Below are 27,006 nucleotides of genomic sequence, written 5' to 3' on the forward strand. Positions count from 1 at the left end.
AATACTTATTAAAGTCTTAGTTTGATGTGGTATTAAGCCTAGGTCTAGGCTTCTGAAATTCATAAGCTGGAAGAGAGGTATTATCTGCAGATTGCTGTGCCATCTTATCTTTGAGGCAATGCATATCTCAGATTCTATCTGCTACTCAAGAGAAGGGTTGTGAGGTTATGAGAAAATGTGGAGTAAAATATGTCTGTTAAATTGCAAAGATCTATTCCTGACAAACTTGTAAACATTTTCATTGTTCCTGAATCGGTCCACATGAGAAGAAGTTTACTCATTGTTGAACTAGTTGGCTTTAAGCTCCATTTCTACTCTATATTTCACCAACACTAGGATCTTCAAATGTAGGTCCTCTTTTCTGAATGAGTGTGAATTCATCAGGGATCCCCACCTGGCTTTTCTTTCCTCTCTTTCCCTTTCCTCCTTTTCCTTCTCACCAAAATCCCTGGGGAGTCTTGTTAATGCCAGGAGAGGGAGCATGCAGTTAGGGTCCGGGCACAGTTGGAACTGGCATCCCAGAAGGGATGGCTCCTTTGTATTGGACAGTGCCAACCCCACACTCCACTGAAGGGAGTAAATATTTTATAGTACTGTATTAGCATTAGAGAGCATGAGCATTTCCAGGTGCCAGCTAAGAGGGCTCTGGAAAGTGAAATTGAGGTGTGAGGGAGTCTTGCTTGGTTCCTCTGAGTATACCCAGCTGGTTCTCGCAGTCCTCTGTGCTGCTGTAGCTTGACTGTGCTTAGGCAAGGCTGCAACTCATCATCTCTAAAAATGACAACAAGCAGGCAGCATCCGTTTTTCAAGCCAGGAAGGAAATTTTTCTACAATGCTGGGAAAATGGAAGAATGTATTCCCCAAAGTGGGGTCAGGAAGTCCCAAGGGGAAAGCTGTGTCTCATTTTGTGAAACGATCTCTAGAAATTAAAAATGTAGACCTTGTGGGAACTAAGGGATAGCACCAAGGATTAGGATGAGCACTGAAGAAAGGAAGTAATTATCCTAAGAAAAGATGAGCCATTAATTTTAAATTATAAGCAGCTGTGGTTTAGCTGGACCATCACTGACATTGTTAGGAGACACTAATAAGCTCTGGCACTTAACCACTGATCAATAATTGTAAAGATCACCAGTTACTGAGTTACTGTTATATTCAAGATCTGGTGCTTGACTCTTATTTACATTCTCTCTCTCTCTCTCTCTCTCTCTCTCTCTCTTTTTTTTTTTAGAGAGAGAGTAGAAGGGAGGGAGGGGAAAAGAGAGAGAAACATTGATGTGAAAGAGACACATCGGTTGGTTGCCTCCCATATGTGCCCCAACCAGGGCTGGGGATCAAACCTGCAACCCAGGTATGTGCCGTTGACTGAGAATCAAACCCTTGACCCTTTGGTCTGTGCATCAACGCTTTAACCACTGAACCATACCAGCCAGAGCTATGTTATCTTTAATTCTTAAAAAATCCTTCAAGACAATATATTATTACCTTGTTTATATACATCCCAGCTTCAGTTTTCTTTATCTTTAAAACTGGAGTAACATCTGTCTTATAATACTGCTGGGATCATTGAATTTAAAAGTATATATCAAAGTGCCTGGCATTTAGCAGGTCCCCAATTTATATTTGTGAAATTATTGTTGAATCAGGCAGAAAAGAGGAAGATATGAAAAATATTTTGATTATGTCATTTGACAATTATAGTGGGGCCTGCTACATTATGTCTCAATACAAACAGAATAGAAATATAGCCTTGACTTTAGGATGCTCACAGTGTAATGGGGAAGACAAAAAAAAAAATCACTGAGTAGACAAAAGGTTGTGGGTTCGATTTCCAGCCAGGATACATACCTAGGTTGCAGATTTGATCTCTCACATTGATGTTTCTCTCTCTCTCTCTCTCTCTTTCTCTCTCTCTGTCCTTTCCTCTCTATCTGAAAAATCAAATATATATAATGAGCTTTGGAGACAGATGTCCGGGCCCAGATTTTTGGGCTTCACCATTTTCTAGTTGTATGGCCATAGATGATTTTTGAAACCTCTTTGTGCCTCAGTTTTCTCATCTGTGAAATGGGAATAAAGATAGTACCTACCTCATAGGATTGATGTGATAGTCAAAAGAGTTGACTGCCACATAAGGTGCAAATAGATGTTAGCTTGTTGTTGTTATCATTATTATTATTATTATATATTACTACAAAAGAGAAATGATAAGGGCCTAGGCTAAGGCAGTGACAATGGAGAAAGAAGGGGATGGTATCAGGGAAGCAAAATTGAAAGGACTCATTAATGGGGTATATGTATTGCGGTGGTTTTAGAAGGAATGGAGGGACAGGGGAACTATTTGAATTTACTGAGTGGAGGGGGTCTGGATTAAACACTGTACTGGTTTATATTCTTCTTCCTTTTTTTTAAGTTAATCGTTCTATGATTCAGTCATCTAGCAAGTCCTTGCCTATAGGTACTGGGTTCAAATCTCATCCACAAACACAGGTGTACAAGACATATAAATGTCTTTCTTTTTCTCTAGCACAACTGAAGTTTTATTTTGAGCCTTCCCCTTGGACAACATAAACATAATTTCAGTTAAATCAGAGCTTCGCCTCTCTTTTCCTATGTTCTAGGAGTGTAAGGGTGTGAAGTTGGGGTTGGACCTTAGATTCTTGGTATCATCTAGCCAAACTGACATCCTCGGGGGCTACCATCACCTCATAGTGCCCTCAGTCCATACTGTCATGGAGTCACCTCTGAAGCTCATTCCTAAAGCCCTCTCTGGGTTGAGGTTCCTCTTCTTGGGCAGCAGCAATTGTTCTGCTGTTCAGTAGGTGTCCCCATGATATACTGGGCAGTGGAAACCCCTGTAAGCTGTTAGGGTCTTTAATCAATTCTGTGCCTTTGGGGCACATGGAAGGCATTCCATACTTTCTGCACTGGCGCATGTGGGTGAGGCTATCTAAGGTGGTAGTTCTCCAGGGTCTTACAACTTGCAGGACCTTATCTCTGTTCTTGGCTCTCCTGAAGCTATCCACAGTTTCTACAATAGATGACCACAGGACTCAATTCCACTCGAGGGATGGAGTGAGGATGTGCAGATGCCTTTTTCTCAAGGATCCTAAGCTCTTATTACATCCCTTGGTTTTGTCTCCTTCCTTCTCCTTCTGCCCTCTAGGCCGGAAGGTCAGGTTCTTATCTTTGTTTCTTTCTTTTTTTTTTTTTTTATCCTCACCCGAGGATATTTTTCCATTTTTTGTACAGATAGAGTGGGAGGGAGAGAGAGGAAGGGAGAGAGAGAAACATCGACGTGAAGGGACACATTGAGTGGCTGCCACCCGCACAACCAACCAGGGCCGGGGACAAATTGCAACCGAAGTACGTGCCCTTAGTGGGAACTGAACCCTGGTCTCTCCGGACCGCAGCCGACGCTCTAACCGCTGAGCCAAACCGGCCAGGGCTGTTTCTTTTCTTTACGTGAAGGGACACATCGAGTGGCTGCCACCCGCACAACCAACCAGGGCCGGGGACAAATTGCAACCGAAGTACGTGCCCTTAGTGGGAACTGAACCCTGGTCTCTCCGGACCGCAGCCGACGCTCTAACCGCTGAGCCAAACCGGCCAGGGCTGTTTCTTTTCTTTAAAAAAAAAAAAAAAAACTGCCCTGAGTCTCCTCAGTTTGCCCCAGGGCCTAAGTTTTGAAACTCTAAAGCTAAGAGGCTCTTCTAAAATCTATGTACTTTCTTCTGTTTAACATTTCTTCCCTGAGGCAATGAAGGCGGGAAAGTGTTAAAAGACAGTAAGGTGTCAAAAAAAAAAATTATATTAATACTCCATAGATATCATCCCACCACATTTTAAAGAGTCTCTCAGGTGATAACCTACAATCTCCTTTGTCTTTGAAAGTCTTTCATCTTTTCCCTAGTTGACAGATATGTTGTATGTAATTTGATAGTCGGTTGATGTATTGATATTGGACAAGTAGACAGTGCTGAATGTTACCAATGCAGAATTCTCAAAGAGAAAGTGAAGCCAGCCTCTTTGAATTAGGGGGAAAATTAGGATAGGAATAAAATATGGATTTCTCCCTCAATACTACCTTAGTGCCACAGGGTGGACAGGGGTGAAATTGGGAAATGTCTATGGAAAGCTGAATGAGATGGGAGAAGGGATTTGTCTCTAGCTAGACTAAAAGGAGCACACACTTGTTTACCTGAGATGACCCTACTTTATGCATCCTTTCCTCATGTGCTGTCAGTTTAGTGCTCCCTTTCTCTCTCAAAACTGTCATGGCTTGGACAATAAATTATGTGATCACTCTGTTTCTAGCTTATATATAAGTCTGTTAAAATGGTCCCATTTGTAGCTAAGCTGGGGCTTTAATTATCAAGATTTTTCCTAATGTAATGCAATCAACAAAATCACCAAGATGGGATCAAGGAGGGTCTTTGTTAATAATTTTAAGAGTATATAGTTAACAGCATTATAAAAATATAAAATCATAATTCCAATATAAATATTAAGGGTATATACTATTTTGCCAGTTCTCCTTTGCTTCATCATCCATATCTATCACTATGGTTTCAGAAATATTTACCCATTCAATTTGGAGTGGCAAAGATAATCTCAAATTTCCTGATATTCTATATTTCATACCAACATTTTTAGAGTTCTTTTTTTTTTCCATCCTCACCCGAGGACATTTTCCCATTTTTTTGTTCAGGTAGAGTGGGAGGGAGAGAGAGGAACAGAGAGAGAGAGAGAAACATCGATGTGAAAGGGACACATCGAGTGGTTGCCACCCGCACGACCGACCAGGGCCGGGGACAAACTGCAACCGAGGTACGCGCCCTTAGCGGGAACCGAACCCGGGTCTCTCAGGACCGCAGGCCGACGCTCTAACCGCTGAGCCAAACCGGCCAGGGCAGAGTTCTTAATTATCCATGAGTAAAATAAAAATATATGCTGCCTAGATGAAATCCTCTCTTACAACCATTGATGTGATCTTTCATTAGGATCTTTTCTAGCAAAATTATCTAATTTGAGTACGTTAACCATTGATAGCATATATGTATGTGTTTTTGGTGTCTTGTGAAGCTGATTAGATCCTGAAGACCAAAAACAAGAAATCTGAAGTCATAATAATTTCCAGTGAATACAAATTCCCTGCTTCAGACTACTACCCTGGTCCATGAAACTCCTCTCAATTTCTTAGGAGTTAGGAGATCAAGTCATCAAGAATGGTAAGAGAAGAGTCAGCAGGCCAACTAGGCATCTAGAACCCGATGAACTAACTCTAAAGTTTAGAACAACCCCTGCCTTCTTTTATTCATTCTTGTTACTAGACAGTTTCATTGGTTGTCCTCTTTGGAAACCTTTAGTTTTATGGAGGGAATTCTGTGTTTCAGCTGTGTTATTAGAAAATGTAGTTCTTTATTTTTTGTTAATTTAAATAAGAATTTTATGTACATGTATTACAGCTCCTCTTTTAAATATCTCACTCTACCTGGATAATATATTTAAAGGTCACTTTTGAAGAAAAATATTGACTGCAAATTTATGAAGGCCTATTACTCAATAAATTTAAAAGATCCTATAAGCATTATAAAATACTTTTTTTTTATAATCTTCAATATTTCTAAATAAAATTTAATTGTTCTTTGCCTTGAGAAAGTTGTAGAACATGGCAAAATTGATATTTTAAAACTGTGAACAATATTTACATTAAAACTGGATAATGTAATTTATAATCAAAATGTTATCAAGACAAGAATATAAAAATGGTATGAGTAGTTAATTTTTAAATTAAATGATGTATATTCTTATAATTTGTTATCTTTTGGTTATTGAGTGAGAAAGTTATCATTAGAGACCATTAGAAACATGAAGGAATTCAATTATTCCTACAGCACAATATGATAGGTACTATGAGAGGGCAGGCATAGGGTGTGATGGGGGTAATAGATGCAAGAGTTGAAAACTATAAAGAATAAGCAAAAAAAGAAAAGAGAGAGAGAAAGAGAGAAATCAGTGTGGGAACTAGGAAAGTTAGAGAAGAAGCCCTTCTCCTGAGTCTAGAAGGAGAAGTTGGTGTTAGATAGGTAAAGGGTAGGTTGGGATAAAGGCAGACTGTTCTAAACAAAAGAAGTAATATTTACGAAACCACACAATTTTGGAAGTCCGTTACCTATCGAAGAAAATGTAAGTGGTTCAGTAAATTAAGGGTGTGTGGGAAGAAGTAATAGGAAATGATATGAGGGTACCCACAGGCCACAAACAAAAATGCTTACAGAGGCTAAGCAGATAAGATCAATGAGTGAATCATGCTGGGTAAAATACAATAAGGAGAGTGGAGACTCTGACAAACTAGAGAGCACATACCATGTCCAAATGGGCAACGCATTCCTCACTCTGGCCTTATGTTGCACTGTGAATGTAGGCCCCAACAGTGCCAGATAATTTGTGTTAGTTTTCAAAAGAAGTCTGATATGCAGATTTTTATGTGAATTTTCCCAAATGCATTAAAATGCTATGTGGCTAAACAAACCACATCTGCCTATAACATCTGGGCCAAATCATGATAACCTTTGTATGTTAAGATAAAGAGATTGAATGCATTCATTGGGAAATCACTAAAAGTTTTAAAGTTGAGAATGACATAATCAGACTTGTTTTTTACAAACATTATAGGTTCACTGATAGAAGTATGGAGGATGGATTGGAAAGGGGAAAGAATAGAAGATGTCAATGGTAGAAACCCAAATGGAGCAATGAGCTCTGCTTGGGTAGCTCAGTTGGTTAGAGCATCGTCACAACATGCCAAGGTGCGAGTTTGATTCCTGGTTAGGTCACATACGAATTAATGAATAAATGCATAAATAAAGTGGAACAGCAAATTGATGTTTTTCCATCTCTCAAATCAATTTTAAAAAATAAAGCCAGCCCTGGCCAGTTAGAGTGTTGGCCCACGATCCAGAGAGACCTGGGTTCAGTTCCCACTAAGGGTACGTACCTTGGTTGCAGTTTGTCCCCAGCTCTGGTTGGGTCGTGCGGGTGGCAGCCACTCGATGTGTCCCTTTCACGTGGATGTTTCTCTCTCTCCCTCTCTTCCTCTCTCTCCCTCCTGCTCTATCTGAACGAAAAATGGGCAAATGTCCTTGGGAAAGGATAAAAATAAATAAATAAAAATAAAGCCAAATGTAGCAATGAGAATAGAGGCAGTGAACATAGAGAAAAGGGGGCAGATACAAGGAAGGTTTGGGATCTGCAGGGTTTGGTGACTAATTAATATGAAGGATAAAGAGAGGGAAAGAACCAGGTAATTTCTTAGCCCTGTTGGTCAATAATTTTCTAGATGCCTAAAAATATTTTTCCTTTTGCAAAAGTTCTGCAGCTCAGACAGGGAACAGCAAAATGTTTCAGAATTTTGAATCAAGGCTGTGTGATGAAATGAAACCCAAGGTGGGTATTTATGAATGTTTTTTGTTTTTGTTTTTTTATCCTCACCCGAGGATATTTTTCCATTTTTTGTACAGATAGAGTGGGAGGGAGAGAGAGGAAGGGAGAGAGAGAGAGAGAGAAACATCGACGTGAAGGGACACATTGAGTGGCTGCCACCCGCACGACCAACCAGGGCCGCGGACAAACTGCAACCGAAGTACGTGCCCTTAGCGGGAACCGAACCCGGGTCTCTCCGGACTGCAGGCCGACGCTCTAACCGCTGAGCCAAACTGGCCAGGGCTATTTATGAATGTTTTGTGGACCCCATTGAGAGATTCATTGTGTGAGGCCCTATACTATCTTTTGCATGATGCTGGTTATAACTGTGGAATAGGTTCTTTTCCACTGTACCATTTTCTTTTTCTTTTTTATTTTTTTCCCTTTATTGATTTTAAAGAGAGAGAAAGTGAGAGGGAGAGGGAGATAGAAATATCGATGAGGGGGAACTTCAATTAGCCACCTCCTACATGCTCCCCACTGGGGTTTGGGCCCACAATCTGGGCATGTGTTCTGAGCAGGAATTGAACCAGCAACCTCTTGGTGCATGGGTCAACACTCAACCACTGTACCATTTTCTTTTCAGAATGCCTCTCTTTCTTACAGCAACCAATTTATTTCACATCCTTATTTGGGCTCTGGTTATCATAATAGTCACCAGGTTGGTCTCCCAAATTCTCAGTCTCCATTCTCCAACTAATCCCTTTCCAACCACAAGGTTAAACACCGTTTTCTGGCTTTCAAGACCTTCCACAACCTGTCATCAACCCTCCATTTGAAAATTCCCAACTGCCCTGGCCAGTTTGGCTCAGCGGTTAGAGCGTCGGCCTGCGGTCCTGAGAGACCCAGGTTCGGTTCCCGCTAAGGGCATGTACCTCGGTTGCGGTTTGTCCCCGGCCCTGGTCGGTTGTGCGGGTGGCAGCCACTCGATGTATCCCTTTCACATCGATGTTTCTCTCTCTCTCTCTGTTCCTCTCTCTCCCTCCCACTCTACCTGAACAAAAGAATTGGGAAAATGTCCTCGGGTGAGGATTAAAAAAAAGAAGAAGAAAATTCCCAACTATGGCTGATTTGTATCCTCTGTTCTTTGCATCTGGTCTCCTTAAAGTTCATTTTTGCTTTTAATGCTTGTCTCTTTCTGGAATACCCTACCTTCTCTCCTTTGAGGTTTCCTTCTCAAAGTCCTCTCTCTCTTTTTTGGCCTCATTACTTCTTATCTAAGTTCCTAAAGCGTTTGTGGTCTCTACTGGATGGGCCACATGAGAGTCCTTGAAGCCTTAAAATGCCTGCCACACACAGGGAATGGCCAGTTCTTTGCTGTGTAAGCTGCAATGATTCTAACGAGTTGCTCTCAGTGAGCCCAACTTGGTGTTCTAGCCATGATGGACTGGACTGAATAGGCACTACCTGTGCCAGAGTCAACTGTATCTGGACCAAGTCATCTCTGAGGTGATTTGCTATAAACCTGACCCCAAAGGCATGTTTCATTTGGGGGTTTAGTCCTCTTTAAGGGAGGATAAAATGTTAGATGAACAAAGGCATTTGTGTTCAGGTTGCTCTTATGTGTGGTCACTACATTTACCAATATAGGAACACCAGATCCAGGTGCTCTGAATGGCTGGTGAAGTAACTCCCTCTGTTACCAGAGAGTCCGGGATATTTTTGCAAATAATCCTTATCACTAAAAGAAGTCTGTGCATGTCTTGTACTAAATCAAGCAGTTTTGTATTTTTCTAAACTAATGTTCCAAAAGCTTTAGGCATCTTCCCAAGAAGACCTCAGAGACATTTCAAATGGAAAGCACATGGGTATCTCCAGGCAAGATCAATTGGCAACCTTTCAAGAGGCCCCAGAGGATGGATTATCTTGGTGAATTTACCACAGCCTATAATCTGGCTCTCAGCCCTGTAGATTTAGAAACTGGAGTTTATCAACACTTAAAACATAGATCTATTTGTCATTAGTGATTCACATTAACCAGCCTGCAAAGACTGATGGAAAAAACTATATATTAGTTACTGTCTCAAGTACTGGAAAACTTGCTTAGACTATGAAATCTAAGTAAGAATTTGAATAAGGAGAGTTCCATGTGTCATACATCTGTGAGAGGGAATGCATGGAGTTGATGTTAGTGCCAGAAACTGCATATAAACTGCAACTGACATTATTGCTGGGTCAGCTGTCAGTTAACCATCATCACTGGTGGGTGTTTGTCACAGATGTGATTGTCCTTCTTCAGTTCAGTGATAATAGATGATCCATAGGGAAGGTATCCTCATCCCAGGGACTAGGATGTTTGCATCTGTGGCCAAGACCGCACTGTCCACTGGATTAGGACAATGGTAAATTATACCTAATAAGTTGATTGCTTGATTGATTGAACTTTTTTTTCTTTATTGATTTTAGAGAGAGGGGAAGGAAGAGGGAGAGAGGGACAGAAATATCGATGAGAGAGAACATTGACTGGCTGCCTCCTGCACACCCCCCACTGGGGATCGGGCCCACAGCCTGGGCGTGTGCCCTGACCGGGAATCAAACCAGCGACCTCCTGGTGCATTGGTCGATGCTCAACCTCTGAACCACACCGGCTGGGCTTGATTGATTGAATTTTTGATTGGATGTGAAGGATGAGGGAGAAGTGGGAGTCAAGGACGACTCTCAGGTTTAACACTTGGGTAACTGGATAGATGATGTAGCCATATACTGATATAAGGAACCAGATCATGAGTTCAGTCTCGGACATTCTGAATGATTTGGGGATACCTTTGAGACATCCAAGTGAAATGTCCTGTAGGCGGTTCCATATTCTGATCTGATCTGTTACTTAGAAGCATGACCTGCACCAGAAATACAAATTTGAGATTTTTCAGTGTAGAGATAATTTAAGTCATGGAAATTGATATTTTCTCAGAGGAAAGTATAGAGAGCAAAAAATGCAGGCTTAATGCAGAATTCTGAGAAAGACCAACATTTAATTGTTGGGTAGAGGATTTTGAGAAGCTGACATAAGAGACTAAGGAAGAATAGCTAAAAAAAGTAGAAAGAATATCAGGAGTGTTCTGACACAGAAACAAAAACCAGAAACTGTGGAAAGAAAGGCATATAGGTGCTTGCTGATTGGTGATGTAAGTTCCAAGTATAAAATGACTTGACACTGTACAGAGTCAAGTGGTTCAAATTGAGCAAGATTCCACTTGGTGCAGAGTCACTCGCTGGCATCAATACGCCTGTTAGGGGCTTTGAGGATCTTGGGAAAATCCTCTGCCTCATCCTGCGTCTGTCCTGCCATGGTGGGGGGCACTTCATTTAGCCTAAATTGCTGTATTTTTTGCTTCATAAATAATAGAACGGCAACTTTAATTGGATTAGCTGCAACAACAGAAATCTAAAACAAGTTCTTGGTTTCTAGCAATATAAATTTTCTGGTGACTCTAACAAAGCAGTTTCATCATAGTGCTGGAGTTGTAATAATGAGTGTGGGCTGAGGAATCAAAGGCTTGTTCCTAGAAAAAAGAGAGAGAGAGAGAAGCAATATATTTACTTAACATATGAGAGAAAGAACTGGATCAGAGTTATGCAAAATACCCTTTAAAAAGTCATAATGAGCCTTAGACATTTCACGTTAGTATGCTAGTTTGATCTTTCTTTCCAAGAGCCATCAATGATGACTTGAAAAAAGTATGTCTGTAAATACTAGACTGTTTCTGGGAATATTTGATGCCCAAGGAGTATGACTTGAAACACTGACACAAGAGGAATGCTGGTGTCACTGCTTAAAAGCAAGTAACTGCATATGGCCTGTCTAGATTAAATTAAGGTCAAAGTTCAAAATTGAGAAATATTAAACACACACTTAGGATGACATCTAATAACCACAGTCTGCAGGATGGTGCTCCAATAAAATTAAGGGACCACATGCTACACCCAGCCACATACTCAACTCTCACTGCTATCTAGAGGCATCATTCTTGGTTTAAATCAGCAAGTGGACATAAAAGCATGTCATTCTTTTGCTCTCCCTTTGGGAACAAATTAACTTTGAAAACTTCCCAGAAATGTCTGATTTGTGTAGGACCGGGTAAGGAAAAAAATCCAGATGCTTCCATGAGCAGTAGGGTAGTAGACGTTTTTTGCTCTTGGGGTGGAGAGGGTTGGGGAAGTAAGAGGGGTTCTCCTTAATCAGTCATCCCCAAATCCCCACAATTAAAAAATATATTTTTTTTTATTGATTTTTAGAGAGAGAAGAAGGGAGAGGGAGAGAGAGAGAGAAACATCGATGAGTGAGACACATTGATCAACTGCCTCCTGCATGCCCCCAACTGGGGATTGAGCCTGCAACCCAGTCATGTGCCCTGACTGGGAATCAAACTGGAAACCTTTTGGTCCATGGGTCAATGCTCAACCACTGAGCCACAATGGCTAGGTGAAATCCCCACAATTTAAAAGTTCTCTGGGCTTCACATTATTTTTAAATCTGAACCTCATAATTAAGCACAGCTGTTTATAACCCACTTTCCAAAGGGTCCAGTACCAAGATGTAGTAACTACTGCAGTGCACTAACCCTGGAGATGCAGTAACTACTAACTCATTTTCCTTTTTTTACAATTTCCATTTGTCTTGGCAAGCAGGCAAATAGTACAATGGAGTGAAGACCTGGAAGGTAGACCAAAGGAATCAATCGGCCTCATTGCTTTGCCTTTATGAAATGCCCCAATGGAACTGTATTACTAGTGGGACCTCGCCATAATGTTGCAAATTTGAAGACCAGTGGCTTTGGTGATATCAGACACATCTGGTTTCAAATCCTAGTCCTGCAGTTTGCCAGCTGTGTGATCTGGAGCAACATTGTTTTGCTTTTCAATTCCTGTTTTCTTATCTGTATAGTGGACACAAATAAAGTTATTGTGAGGATTGGATGAGATAATTCATGTAAAAGCCCCAACATAGTATCTGACATAGAGTAAAAACTGAAGAAATGTTAGCTATTTGTCTTATTAGATATATTAAAAGAGCTCAAAAATATTATGACAAATTTGACACAATTGACAATAAGATTTTCAATATTATAAGTGAAAAGTTACTAGAATCATAACTTTCATGAGCTTCATATATAATAAAAGTCTTCTAAAATTTAATTAATCATTAAGGAGACTTTATGATTTTTAAGAAGGCAAGGATTGAGTGGCCTTTAATAAGATAGCCCTTTACCACTATAAAATTAGTTCTAATAAAGCTTCATTCAAAAATTGTCACAGCATCAATTTTAGAAACTCAGATTGAGATATCATATCTCCTATTCCCAAACACCACTTTGCATGTATGATGATTATAAAATTCAATAAGATAATATAAAGATCAATATGCCATGATAAGACATTTTATTTTATTAAGATTTAATCTTAAAAAAATTTTTTTCTTTATTGATTTTTAGAGAGAGAGAAAGAGAGAGGGAGAGATAGAAACATCGATGAGAGAGAATATAGACTGGCTTCCTTCTGCACGCCTCTACCAGGGATTTGGCCCACAACCTGGGCATGTGCCCTGACTGGGAATCGAACCAGCGACCTCTTGGTGCATGGGTCAATGCTCAACCACTGAGCCCCATGGGCTGAGCATGATAAAACATTTTAAAATGTACTACAGAAGCAGTAAATAAGCATTATACATTTATATGGTAATGTAAATGTTGAAAATTCTTAAGACCAACATTTTTATTTATTTGTTTGGTTGGTTTTTTATTTATTTATTTTTTATTCTCATCTGAGGACATCTTTTGTATTTATCTTCAGATAGAACGGGAGGGAGAGAGAGAGAAACATCGATGTGAGAGCTACACATCTACTGGCCACCCACACAACCCCAACCGGGGCCGGGGACAAACTGCAAACAAGGTACCTGCCCTTAGCGGGAACCGAACCTGGGACTCTCTGGTCCGTGGGCTGACGCTCTAACCTCTGAGCCAAACCAGCCAGGGCAATACCAACATTTTTAAAATACAATTTTCATTTTTAGAGAAGAGAAAAGGGTAGAAAGATAGTTATAGAATAAATAAAAAAGAATAAATGTAGTTAAGTCTACTAAATATTTTGGTTTTCTTTAATTACTTTTAAAATTAATTGAGCCATATCAAACTCCATTTAATGTAGCTGTCATTGAGTAGAAATGCACAATTCTTTTACTTTTTATTTTCACTCACTCATTCTATCATTCATTCATTCAACAAATATTTATTGTTAACCACAGTAAAGCTTAGTTTATGTGAGTTAAAACAGACACAGTCTGTTTAATAGTAAGACATCTCTTTGACAATAGAGTACTTCATAAATTGGCAAAAAAGTTTATGCTTCAATCTTTTTTATTATTTGTGATTCATTATGGCTTTCCGAAAGGCAAATGTTAGAGAATGAAGGTCAAGGTATTTTGTATGTGTGACACAAAATAATGTGAGAACAGACTCTAAAGAATTTAACTTGAAGTGGCTGCTCTCATAGCATACAAAACAGGCTTTGTCTCATTCTACTTGGCTAAGGGTGATAAAGAGGATAAGCAACAGTATTGTCCAGAGGCCAAAAAATCCTAGAGGCAAAAATTACAGATGGCTTCACAATACAGCAGAAGTTACTGGAATCTTAAAAAGGGTGGATTTAGAAATACAGTAAACTTTTGTTTATCTTGGAATTCAAACAACCAGCATATGCAAATAGCTAGGATGTTTTCCCTTCCTATTCTGCGCTCAATTTTTATGAAAAAAGACAAATAGGAAATAGGTTGTTGCCAGAATTCTGGTTAAAAAACCAAAACCAGTGTATGGAATAGAGTCTCTACAGGTTCAGTGTAATTTCTCACATCTTCCATATAGCTGTTACAGTAAGAACTGTTCAGGGTCAAATAAATCAAATTACACAAGACCAACTGTGCACTTATTCATACAGGCAAGTATGTATTGATTTCCATGTGCTAGGCATGTAATAGACTCACAGTTCAATTCTGTGCAAGGCATTCAGGGAATGTGCATGAATTAGAACATTTGTGTAAGGAAGTAGTGAGAGAGAAAGGTTGGGAAAGTACTTTGGAGCCTAACTCTGAGACCTTTAAATAACAGGTTAAAGATGGAAGAGCCCTGGCCGGTTTGGCTCAGCAGTCAGAGCTTTGGCCTGTGGTCCGGAGAGACCCAGGTTCGGTTCTCGCTAAGGGCACGTACCTCAGTTGCAGTTTGTCCTCGGCCCTGGTTGGGTCATGCGGGTGGCAGCCACTCGATGTGTCCCTTTCAGGTCAATGTTTCTCTCTCTCTCCCTCTCTCTCCCTCCCACTCTATCTGAACAAAAAATGGAAAAATGTCCTTGGGTGAGGATAAAAAAAAAAAAAAGAATCATGGAAGAATTTTTGAGGCGAGAATTTTTATAATCAAAGGAGTGTTTTAGGAATATTGTACTCATTAGAAAGCACTTTGCAGGCTTGGATTCTCCCACTACCCTTTCATGGGACCATTGCTGAAATGGGCAAATTAGCAGGGAATGAGGTTCTGAGGGGCTAATGACTATAGCAGGACCCTTCATCTGAAATGGTCAGTGGATTTGCTGGGCCAAAAGAAGTAATCTGAATCACAAATCAGAGAAAAGTGGAAGTTCAAGGTGCAAGGGGCACATAATTAGAAAGAGACCAGAAGCAGAAATAAAAGCTGGGGTATGAACCACGAATTAAAGACTAGGTGAAAGTAAATGAAAGAAGTCAGAGGTAGAAGAGAGAGGAGGAAAGTGTTGAGGAGAAGCAAATGGGTAGGTCTACTTGGCTTGAAGGGCCAGGAATGGTGGCAATGGGAATGAAAAAGGAGGGGGAAATTGGAGATACCATGTAGGAGACACCATTCAGAGTGTCTAATGCCACATCTCTATTCTGAGAACATAAGAGTGGACCCTGGGCTGCCATATTTGTATTATACAGGTCTGTTCCTTGTCCATAGTTGATTGACCCAGGGAACACCTGACCAAAACTGAGCCAATTATCCTCTCCTGAGAATTTGGAATTTGGATTAAGATGTCTATTAAGTTTGAAATCCTCCCATGCATGAAGATGGTGTTAATTTAGAGGATATGTTGGCCACGTAAAAATAAAAACCGTAGGACAGCTTTGGGACAAAGATAGAGGTAGATAGGGGTGATGCCTAATTTCCTGATGACCTTCTGGTCCTTGGTCCCAGCTCTTCCTTGAGGCCCTTTTTCAGTTCTTGCCTTTTGAGTCTGTAAAACAATCACAATTTCCAATTGTGATATTGTGATTTATAGTAAGAAATATATATTTGATCTTCCTTCTCATTTCTGGCCCAGAGCTCCTAAAACCCTTGGAATTTTATAAGTGATGAAAGCCATAAAGGTGTCTTTTGTTATATTAATGTATAACTTTTGGATCACATTTAAGAACCAGGGCTGGTAGCCAGGAGAACTAACTGTCTGATTAGAAGATTGGAACTTTCACCACCCCTACCCTCACATCCAAGAAAGGGAGGAGGACTGGAAGTTGACTCAATCACCAAAGATTTAAGTAATCATGCCTATATGATGAAGTCTCCATAAAAACCCAAAAGGTGGCGTTTTGATGAACTTCTGGGTTGGTGAGCATGTGGAGATTTGGGGAGAGTGGCCCACTCACTTGGAGACCGTATGGAAGCGCCACACCCTTCCCATTCCTTGCTCTATACATCTCTTCCACCTGGCTGTTCCTGAGTTATATCCTTTGATAAACCATTAACCTAATAAGCAAATTATTTCTCTGAGTTCTGTGAGCTACTCTAGCAAATTAATTGAGCCCAACGAGAGTGCTCTGGGATCCTCCAGTATATAGCCAGTGGGTCAGAAGCACAGGTGATAACCTGGGCTTGCAACTGTCTGAAGTGTGTGTGTGTGTGTGTGTGTGTGTGTGTTATGAGGGTGGGTGGGGCAGACTTCTGTGACTAAGCCCTTAACCTGTGAGATTTCCTGGTAGATAGTGTCAGAATTTAGTTGAATTGTAGGATGCCCAGCTGGTGGAGGAGAATTGTTTGGTGGTATGGGGAACCCCCTCTACACACACACACACACACACACACACACACACACACGCACATTAGAATTGAAGTCAGAATCATTACCAATAAATTCCTTTTGCTGAAGCTAATTTGAAATGTGTCCGTTACTTTCATCAGACTCAGTAGAGTCTAGTTGTCCAAACATCCTCCACCATCAAACAAGGCTCTGGCAAGGGTGAAGGTGGTCAGTTGGGTACTTCTTGTCTTTGCTGAGATTCTGTGTGGACTCAAGACATGCAAGTGTCACCAGACTAAAGGGATCTGTTTGTTTGTGCACACCAGAGCCCAGTAACACACAAACAGGAGTTTGCAGCAAAGAAAATAAAGGTTTATTTTCAGGAAGCAGCCCACACCCAGAGACACAGGTGAGCTAATGCTCAAAACCTGGCTCCTAGATGGCTTCCAGGGGACTGGTTATATTGGAGAACAATCACTAATCATGGTAACTAAGGAAGTTAGGGTTGTGGTGAGGGTCATGGTCTCTACTGATGGGTTGGTACTAGGGTAGAGGGTGGTTGATTAGTGTATCTGGTCCTGATGTCAGCCATTGCTTCCTCTGGTTTCCCTGATTTTCTGTGCCTGGGGCTGAAATTGAGGATTAGATGTTATCTCTAGTTTGATCGAAACTCTGTCTCCTGGTCAACAGATTTGAGGCTTTGTTCTAAGATTATTTGATGTTGATCAGAACCTCGGTGTCCTGAGGGCTTAATGATTAAGGGGGCAGTCCTGCAAGGGAGAAGGAGGCAGGTAAGTCTGGGTGCTGGATGAGGCCAGTTTGAATCAAAAAGAAAGGAGAAAAGGTCATATTAAAGAAATAAAGTTTCTTTGTGGTTATGCAAGAGAAACAAAAAGATATGGAAGGCAGAAAGAGGCAGAATGAGTCTGGTAGAAATTCTAAAGAGCTTTCAATGGAATTTTGAAGCACATTTGTGTAGGACTGCTGGGCGCATTCACAGCTGCAGCGGGTAATGGTGACTGACTGGGTATGGGGGCAAGGACCCTGAAATACTGCTGGGTTCTGAAGGTACCTTCTGAGTTATCTAGTTCTGGTATAAATTCGTTAGTAAGTACTATAATTAAATATTTAAGATTATTGTCATTGCTGAATATACTTTAGTATAGTTCAATTTAATGACAATAACAAGTGTTTATTAAACATATATTAGTGTGCCAGGCATTGTGTTAAGCACATTATCTATATCTGTAATTCTGCAATGAGAATGTCCTCTAATAAGTCTGTAAGGCCATTGCTATCATATCATCTTATGTATTTATGGTTCACAGGTTAAATGGAACTGAAATGCAGCCAGGTTAGTCTTCACTTTCCGTGTCCTTTTTATGAAGTGATGCAAATGCACAAATATATAATAAAATGGAGGTTTTATAGAAACATATACATTGCCTGGGTGCATGTGCTGCCACCTTCCTGGGCTTACAAAAGGGAATCATCACAGAAAGTACCAAAGGTCAGGCACTTCTAACCATGCTCATAAATATGGATGGAGGAAAATTTCCAAGAACTTGGACAAGAGATCTTCTGCTTTTTAAAAGCAAAACTTATCTTAGCCCTGCTATGCCTGTGGGGCTTGGTACAGAAAGTTTTGCCTGACATATATCATCTTTAACTCTTTTCTCTCTGCTTTCTTTCTAAATAAAGGGCATGAGTTATTGCAGACCAGTCATTTATATTCCAGGAGTGCTTACGAAAAATAACAGCGCTTTTGTTTTCCTTGTTCATCCTGTGGTCGAGGTGCTAATGAGCAGGGAAATAACCTGAAGGCAAGTTGCACCAGGAATAGGAATTTGAGGTCTCTGAATTAGCTACAGAATTAATGCTCAAGTTCCAAATAATTGCAGGTTTTATGAATGTAAAAGGAAAGAAAATTATATTAAAAGTATTTATTTAAAAACTTTAATACTTTATGAACACCAAAGGATTTTTATGAAAGGGAAATGGTCTTTTTTTTAAAAACCATGAAGCCTCCTCATTTTTTTTTTCTTAATAAAATTCATCAGAAACCATGAGTATCTTTCTGATGATAAAACTATGACCATGTGGTTTGGAAAGATGTGTGATAATTAGAATTAAACAGCTTATTCCTAATCAGTACCATAGCAAGACATTCTGAGAATTTTAAAAGGCAATAGGAATGAATAGCATATACCATGTGGGAAAAAGATAAAATAGAGAACTATTAATTAAAATATATTAGTAGAAGTGGAAATAATATTTTTGAAACTATCAAGAAAAGTCAATTAAATGTTATTTATTGCAGTGAAAAGATTTCAGTACCAAACACTTGAACTTTGTTCTCTGTATTTATAGGGCAATTAATGGCACAATCTCCAATATTACGTTTGAGAAGACCAGGCCATCTAGTGGTGAGGAGATTTATCTATCACACAGGCACTGTAGTTTACATTTGATCCTAAATGGTATTATTTTTAGTGGGTCCTTTATCTTTTTACAATAAGAATGTAAAGGACATGCCCTGGCCAGTGCTCAGTGGTTAGAACATTGGCCTGCATTCCACAGAGACCGGGGTTCGGTTCCTGCTTAGGGCATGTACCTCAGTTGCAGTTTGTCCCCGGCCCTGGTTGGTCGTGCGGGTGGCAGCCACTCGATGTGTCCCTTTCACGTGGATGTTTGTCTCTCTCTCTCTCTTTTTCTCTCTCCCTCCCACTCTATCTGAACAAAAAAATGAAAAAATGTCCTCGGGTGAGGATAAAAAAAAAGAATGTGAAGGACAGACAATAGGGAAATAAAACATAAAGAACATACAGTTATAGTACTGTGAAAACTTGTAGTTAAAAATTTCCCACTTGGTAGACCTTGCCCTGGACCCTAAGAAGATTATAGGAACTAGGTAGGAGGGAAGGAGATGGGCATCAGCCGGAGCTGACCACTATATTGTGCAACTAGAACTGCTTACCCCTCAGGCATAATGGCTAACTGCAGATATCCGCTTCTCTACGTGCTTGCTTGCTTGCTCGCAGACCCTTAGCCCAATTTCTTTTTTTTTAATTTAATCAACTAATTTATTTTTGTTACAGATGTTTCTCCTTTTCCCCCCACTGATTTCCCCTTCCCCTCCCTCCCCGCCCTGTCCCCAGTTTTTTTGTCCACATCCATTGTTCATGCATGCATGCATATAAATTCTGTGGTTTATCTCTCCCCCACCACCCCCTCTCCTGGGGATTGTCAGTCTGTACCCCACTTCCACATCTCTGGGACTATCCCATTCCTCAGACTGTTATGTTCGTTATATTCCACAAATAAGTGAGATCATATGATACTTGTCTTTCTGTTTGGCTTGTTTTGCTTAGGATGATACTTTCCAGGTCCTTCCATGTTGTCTCAAAGGATAAGAGATCTTTCTTTCTTACAGCTGCGTAGTACTCCATTGTGTATATGTACCACTGCTTTTTTATCCATTCGTCTACTGATGAACACTTGTAGCCCAATTTCTTAATAGGGGCTAAGACAACTACATAAGCAACCCACCCCCTGAGCTCGGGGCTGCTCTCCCCTCTGCGTAGGATGGGACAGCGGCCGTGCGGCTAATAAAGCTCTCTTAATTTGAGCCCAGTTCGGAGTCTGAGTCTGGTCTGTCTTGTTGGTCTACAACAAGAACTGTCACACAAATAGTACATTTGCCACAGACAATATTTTATAAAAGCATATTGTATTTTCTAATACAGAGAAAGGGAGAAATTCATAAAAAATATTGAAAACAACACAAAGAAAATATCTGATTTGATAATAGAAAGAACATTTAAAAATAATTACTTTCATATTCAAGAATTAGTTTCATGTGATTCAGTTTCTTCAATCAAACTAAATGTTGGAACATCCAAGTAGCTGCCTAATGGTTAAAATTTAGTCCTGACAGATTAAAAAAATTTTTTTCTATGTTGATTTTAGAGAGGAAAGGAGAGGGAGAGAGAGATAGAAACATTGATGAGAGGGAATATCGACTGGCCACCTTCTGCATGCCCCGCACTGGGGATTTGGCCCACAACCTAGGCATGTGCCCTGACAGAGAATCCAACCAGCGACATCCTGGTGCATGTGTTGACACTCAACCACTGAGCCACACCAGCCAGGCAGTCCTGACAGACTTTTTTTTTTTTATCCTCACCCGAGGACATTTTTCCATTTTTTACTCAGATAGAGCGGGAAGGAGAGAGAGGAAGAGAGAGAAACATCGATGTGAAAGGGACACATCGAGTGGCTGCCACCCACATGACCCAACCAGGGCCGGGGACAAACTGCAGCCAAGGTACATGCCCTTAGCGGGAACCGAACCCGGGTCTCTGTGGACCGCAGGCTGATGCTCTAACCGCTGAGCCAAACCGGCCAGGGCCTGACAGACTTTTATTTGCAGTGTTTACTTAACTAAAACTTATAATTCCAAATAACCAAGGTTTATTAATTGATTAATTTAGCAAATAATTCTTATGTGCTGGGGTAGAAACATAACAAATTTATTTATAGTTTGAACTAATTGGACAGTAAACATGAAGCGACTTTTTTCTCTCATCATTACTCTCTCAACAGAATCTTAGACAAATGTATAACTTTCCAGTCACCTTCAATTATTAAGCAATCAGTCTGGTTGGATTAAAACTCTCATCTCATTTTCTCTCCCCCCAGCCCTGGCTTGATTGTGGTCAAGAGACAAGGACAGAGGGACAAGAAATGCTTTTTTCACCATTCTCCCATCTCTTTCCCTCTTCAAGCTCTCTTGGACTTGAGGGCAGGAGGAAATGAGAAAAGGAAAGAACACCAGTCTTTTGACTTAGTTGAGCCCATTACAGAATTGCTGTGTATCACTGCTTCTTTGGTTAATATTGCCTGGACTTTTGTACCCTCTGTGCGGAAGGTTCCAACTGTTGGTACTGGTGGGGTCACTCTGGGATTCTTAGAGGAACCACTTCCTTGACACCCTCAAGGATGATGCACCCCATTGTCTCTTGTTGCTGGGATCACTTCAACCAGCAGAATTCCCATCTACCTGGGGCATGAGCAAGATAACTAATACCCTCCTACTCTCCTGATATTTGACCCATGAGGACATCTTGCATTCCTGTTATGCCTAGTCTCCCAAACCCTATTTTCCCAAACCCCCAATTGTTATTTCCTTGTTTATATTGTTGCAGGAAGATTAAAAAAAAAGACCACTGGCTAGGAAGATACTCACCTAGAGAATGAGATTCCAGTCTCCCTGTATTATGAGTACCCTTGTCTCTATAAAGTTATAGACTTTATAAGGTAATAACTCCAAAAGTGTGTGTGTGTGTGTGTGTGTGTGTGTGTGTGTGTGTGTGTGTGTTCTGTTCATGGCTTGGGAGTGGAGAAGCATGCTCTGAAGAGTTTCTAGGTCACAGCACAGGAATGGGGAGCCCAGATGGAATCTGGAAGAATCTCTGGGTTGAAATAAAACTGAGAGCACAGGGAGACAAGGTAGCTGGAGTTCACAGGGAAGAGTACACAGAGAAGAGAGATACACAAAGTGAAAACTCCATACATCTGCAGAGGGTCTTCTCAAGTATTCAGCTGAGTATTAATAACCATGAAAGCAAAGAAGCTTATCTTTGGCCAGGAAATATGTGCCTCTGTCTGGAAAAGAATTACTCAGATGGATTACAAGTACTGTAATAGGGCCAGGAGTGATGCCTATTCCCCACCAGACAGTAAAACTGTAAGGCTTATGGGAAACTAGGTAGAGTATATTGCGTGAATGGTGGGAAATAATTCGTTCTAGACCAAGCAATGTTCTGCTTCCTTCTAAAAATCTTATAAGCAACACACTAAAGGATCAACTTTTTTCTAAGTACCTTAACAAAGCCTAACAATGTTTACAGAAATACAAAAATATCTAGGACTTAACAAATTAAAATTCTCAAGTCACCCAATAAAAAATTACCAGCTATATAGTAAAACAGGAAAATATGATCTTCAATGGGGAGAAAATTCATCAATTGAAACTGACCCAGAACTGACACAGAGTGAAAATTAGCAGACAATGAGACTAAAACAATTGTTATAATTGTGTTTCATATTATCAAAAGGTGAAAAGAGACACTGAAGATATAGAAAAGATCTAAATCTAACTGTTAGAGATGAAACAACATGTGAGATTAAAAAATACTAGTTGGAAATAATAAAATTAGATATGTAGAAGAAAAATTAGTGAACTTGAATATATTAATAGAAACAATAGAAAATGAAACAAAAAAAGAATTAAAAAATAGAGAGTCAGTCAAGCAGTCTAATATATATGTAATTGGAGAGAAGAGGGAGAGAAATAGAAAAAAATATTTGAAAAAGTAATAGCCAAAATTTGATGACAAAAAGAAACCTAAACAGCCAAGAAGCTCAATGAAACCAAATCACAAGAAACAAAGAAATAATTTCATACTCAAACTGCCCAACCTCAATGATGAAGAGAAAAATCACAAAAGCAGTAAAAGGAAGAAAAATGGACATCTTATGGACACAGGAACAAAGATAAATATGACAGCAGATTTCTCACTGGAAACAATGCAAATGAAAAGATGGTGGGGCAATATCTATAAAATACTGAGGTGAAAAAATTGTCAACCAGAATCTTATACCCAGTGAAAATATCTTTTAAAAACAAAGGCAAAATATTTTTTATGCAAAAGCCAAAAGAATTCATTACCAGCAGACCTTCAGTGCAAGGAAGCCCTTTAGATAGAAGAAAAATGACACCCGATGGGAAATATAGATCTGCACAAAAGAAAGAGCATCAGAAATGCTATCTACACAAGAAAAAATATTTTTCCTTAACATTATAGATCTTTAAAATATAATTGACTGTTGGGCTCGCTTTAGCTCAGCAGTTCCTTCAAGTCAAGCCAAGTTCACTTGTCAACCACTCTTGCTTGCAAAGATGGTTTGAGACTGGAGGGCACTCTCTAGTCCTTTAAAAAATATATATGTATATAATAGACTTTTTATACAAAAATAATAATGTAATGTGATAATTATAAAATATATAGAAATACAATGATGACATCAAAGCCACAAAGAATGTGGAGGGAGAAATGGACATATAATTTTGCAATTTTCTTTCTTTTATTTATTTATTTATTTATTTATTTAATCCTTACCCAAGGACATTTTTCCATTTTTTGCTCAGATTGAATGGGAGGGAGGGAGAGGAAGAGAGAGAGAGAAACATCAGCGTGAAAGGGACACATCGAGTGGCCGCCACCCGCACGACCCAACCAGGGCCGGGGACAAACTGCAACCGAGGTACGTGCCCTTAGCAGGAACCGAACCCGGGTTTCTCTGGACCGCAGACTGACGCTCCAACCACTGAGCCAAACCGGCCAGGGATAATTTTGCAATTTTCTTATACTAAATGTGAAATGGCAAACTATCAGAAGGTAGACTACGAGATGTTAAAAATGTGTACTATAAACCCTAAAGCAACCCCTAAAATAACATGACAAAAAGATAAAGCTAATTAGCTAACAAAAGAGATAAATTATAATAATATAAAATCTTCAATTAACACAAAAGAAGGCAGAAAAGGAGAAAAATAGAACAAAAAATAGATGGAAAAATAGAAAGCAAATAGCAAAATGAGAAGTTAAACCTTATATAATAATTACATTGTAATTTCTTGTTACGACAAAATCTTAAATAATATAGTTAATAATAAAAACATATTTTGTGAGGGAAAAAATGAAGGAAAGGTTGGATTAAGTCAGCCTATCTAAGTGAGGAAGAACACTAGGCAAGATTTGAGGGCAATGATGTACTGGGTTGTTGCTAGACAAGTAGTTCCAGAGCAAACATGGCAAAAGTTAGAAGTAAGAAAGCAGCAAAATGGTAAAAGAAGAAGGAGAAGAAGTAATGGTTCACTTTTTTTTTTAAAAAAAGATACTTTGGTATGGGGTAAGTTTAATTACAAGTAAGAATAAATCAATAATCAATATATCTCTAGATAAGGTTAAGCTGGCATGATTGTCCTAGGAAGACTTTCTAAAACTTGTTTTTCACTTTACTCTGATTTTTATAACCTTGTTAGGCTGATTCATCTTATCTAATAATCAAATTTATAAAATATCATTAAAATAAAGAGTTTTAGAAAGTATAACGCAATCTTTATTTGGCTCTTTCCAAAGGATAACTTATTACCTCTGGTGGACAATGAAAATATATTACAGGGCATACAATTTTAAAAGCCAGAGGAAAAGTTAAATTACTGTTATTTAATCTGAAAGCTTAGAAGGATTGAGTGGATATTACATAAAGGTTCTGGATATTTTGTTTTTGCATTTCCCCTTCAATGCTTATCATGATTCAATATACATGTAAATATATAATAAATAATTTTTTTTTTTTTAATCCTCATCCGAGGACATTTTTCCATTTTTTGTACAGACAGAGTAGGAGGGAGAGAGAGGAAGAGAGAGAGAGGGAAACATCGATGTGAAAGGGACACATCGAGTGGCTGCCACCCGCACGACCAACCAGGGCCGGGGACAAACTGCAACCGAGGTACATGCCCTTAGCGGGAACCGAACCCGGGTCTTTACGGACCGCAGGTGGACGCTCTAACCGCTGAGCCAAACCGGCCAGGGCATAATAAATAATTTTTGATAATTTAATGATGAAATCTGATGCATCAGTATATTCTCTAGAAAGTGGCAGGTTTCTCTTGTTCTTCATATCACAATTAGAAAGTGCTAATTTAGTATAGATACAGAAGACATACCATTATAAATATATTAAAACTTATGCTGTTTGTTTTTCTCCTCTGATACCTCAGACATTTGATAATAATAACAGTGTTCACTCACTGAGGCTTCACAGTATAAATTACTGGGCCAGGCTCTATGTGCATAATCTCATTTTTATACGAACACATTTTGAGGTGGGTATTATTTCTTTCATTTTATAGGAGAGGAACCAGAGGCACAGAGAGCTTCATTGACTCATCCAGGTGCACTCTGCTCCAACACAGGTCTGGATAATGCCAAAGCCCATGCTCATCGCCAGAGCCTTTAAAGCTCCCCACCGCCTCTCTCCCGATAATAAATACAGTGATGACTTGGAAAGTCCTATTTCAGAATATAGTAAGTAAAGAAATAGGATGCTCACTAAACATAATTATCTTGTGAAGGTTTCAGGAATTACTTTGACATCATAATTTTGTTGGTAGAAAAAAGAAGAACCTGATGGCTTCAAAAGAAAGCCATTAACATGGATATTTACTTAAGCACTTACTACACGCAAAGCTTGGCAAAAACTATTTCAAATTATAGTTTTTCCATAATATAACTTGGTCTAGTTTACTTTAATTTGTAAGAAACCAAAATCTATCAACATTGCAGTCACAAAAGCTACAGATTTTAAAGTATCTTCTATACTTAGGTAAAAGGTACTGCTTAGGTAAAAGGTAAGCAATAGTAAGGTTTCTGCTTGTTTTTCATTCACTTTCAGTAAGAAAAAAAGGTTGAGGATTTATAAGAAAATTATTTTAAACCCCAAGATAGAACAAAGAAGCACATGAAGAGAAAATTTTGCTTTACACCTAAATCCAACAGCTTGTCGGAAGTGTACAGAAATCTCAGCAGGCCAATGTGAACTGTTTTTGGCATACCCAGCAGACCATGTGCTGAAATCCTGAGACATTAAGCAACTCATCAAAGCAGGAATCATCTAGAGAGAGGAAAAGAACCAGCATATTACTTAAGGCATTGGCTTTAAAATATTAAAGATGAAGCAATACTTTAGAAAGGACTCCGTGGTTATTGTTAAAATAGAATTTGCCCAGGGACTGTGGTTTAGTGTTCCAAAGCAACCAGTCCCCTGTAGCTGTTTTAGTCCATCCCCACTCTTCTCCTGTTCTAGGAACACTGATTAGGGGGCTACAGAATCACAGAAAACTTCGGATCCTGTTTATTCCTCCTCACCCTTGAAGTTCTATTTCCAGTGAGCATCATAGTATATTATAGTCGGGGGGGCGGGGGGGGGGGTGGCAGGAGCACCTTTTCAGAATTAATGATGCCAATTTTCGTGGTTTTTAACATTGGAGTGAATAAACTAGGTAGGTGGTATCATAGAATTCTTAATTTTACCAAATAATGATAGTAATTTATCAGCACATTGTTATAAAACATTTAGTTGAGTTGTACAAGCAAGCATGTTTTTCTTTTTCATGATTTGGCATAGAAATTATGTTTACTCTTTATTCCCAATGATAAAATTTTATATTTATTTTGAGTTATAAAAATTATAAAGAAGAGCCTGGCCAGTGTGGCTCAGTGGTTGAGTGTCAACCCATGCACCAAGAGGTCATCAGTTCAATTCTCGATCAGGGCACATGCCCAGGTTGTGGGCCAAATCACCAGTGGGGGGCATGCAGGAGGCCACCAATCGATGTTCTCTCTCATCGATGTTTCTCTCTCTCTCCCT

This window comes from Molossus molossus, unplaced genomic scaffold (assembly GCF_014108415.1).
Source record: "Molossus molossus isolate mMolMol1 unplaced genomic scaffold, mMolMol1.p scaffold_m16_p_12, whole genome shotgun sequence".
In the NCBI taxonomy this organism is placed as follows: domain Eukaryota; kingdom Metazoa; phylum Chordata; class Mammalia; order Chiroptera; family Molossidae; genus Molossus; species Molossus molossus.